Source organism: Aplysia californica, unplaced genomic scaffold (assembly GCF_000002075.1).
Source record: "Aplysia californica isolate F4 #8 unplaced genomic scaffold, AplCal3.0 scaffold00425, whole genome shotgun sequence".
NCBI classification, from domain to species: domain Eukaryota; kingdom Metazoa; phylum Mollusca; class Gastropoda; order Aplysiida; family Aplysiidae; genus Aplysia; species Aplysia californica.
This window is the reverse complement of record NW_004797695.1, coordinates 48,551-50,030: the sequence shown is the minus strand read 5'-3', so window position 1 is coordinate 50,030 and position 1,480 is coordinate 48,551.

The window sequence follows — 1,480 nt, the reverse complement described above, 5'->3', positions numbered from 1 at the left end:
AAAATGAATAGTTTTAGGATAGATTGCAATAATTTCTATCTTTATTTATAAAACATTCAAGAAAAGTTCAGAGTTATCATAAAACGGCCTGGGAATTCAAGTATTAGCACTCAATTTGTTAATTAACTAGAGTGCTTATATTTTTGTAACAAGTGAGCACCAACAATAACATCTGTAAATCTGATAGCTGCTCTTTTTAAATATTCGAAACGTTTTAAGAAATATTGAGGATAACATTATAGTCATTCCTAGACCGACAATTTTCAGATCATAGAAAATTGTATTTTGACATAGACAGGTGTTGATTTCTGGTTTAGAGTAAGAAAATTTACATTACATTTTGGTCAAATTCAGCTCCTAGGCCAGAAAAAAGCTGCAGGCACATTTGTTTTGTATCTTTTGAACTTAGAAAAAAGATACAGTGATGTCGGTGGCCTAGTGGTTAGGTTGCCAGACTCGTAATCGTGAGATTGCGGGTTCGGGGGGTCCGAGGAGTAGCTTGGTCCGACGTTGTTTTCTTGAGAAAGGCAAAACAAACGACTTTTTCACTTGGCCCGGTCCTTTGGGAGATGGGCGTTAAACTCGGAGGTGCGGCTTCATAAATTTTAATAACCCACTATTGTTGATAGGGGCGTTAAATCTATACCATTTCACCATTTTTCAAAGTTTTACTCGATATTTTTTGTTTTCCCTTTACAGAATGGAATAATATCAGCGCTGCCTTTCATTGGATTTTTCGTCGTGTTGAACGTCTCTGGTGCATGCTCTGACTTTATGATGAAAAGGAGAGTCTGTTCAACAGTGGTGTTACGGAAGATATGGAATGTCATTGGTTGGTTGAAATTTGCATTTTTCAAAGTAACAATTATTAATAAAGAGAATATTTTAAAAATTAGATCTGTACATTTCGTCATGCTGAATAAAGATATACCTGATTAATATCATACACAGCGCTAGTTCTAATTGCGTTTACAATGTTTAGGGGTTTTTTCTTTTAAAATAATCAACGGATAAGTAAAAAGCTGCGTATTTGTGGAAAGTGTTGAAAAAAATCGATGAGCATAATAATACAATATAGAATATAAATTATTCAAATGTACAAGAAAGATTCAGTAATCATAAGAGCGACCAGGAAATCTTTCATGTCACTTGTCGCGCTAGTATATCAAGAGGGTTCCACGGTAAGGTACATAGGAAATTGTCTGTTTTTCCCATCTTCATTTTGGTAGAAGACTTGAAAGAGTAGCAAAAATTGTGTTTCTACTATTTTGTTTAATCTAATTGCGGACACAGGCCAATTATATACAAAACAACAGCCAACAATAGCCTAGTACAACATCTTGTCTGTATCCTCAGGTCTGGTTGGCGCGGCAGTTTCTATCGTAGCCCTTGGCTTCCTGGACTCCACACAACCTGTAGCTGCGGTCACCGTTCTCGTTATAACAGTGTCCATGCTGGGTGTCTGTTATAACAACTGCAT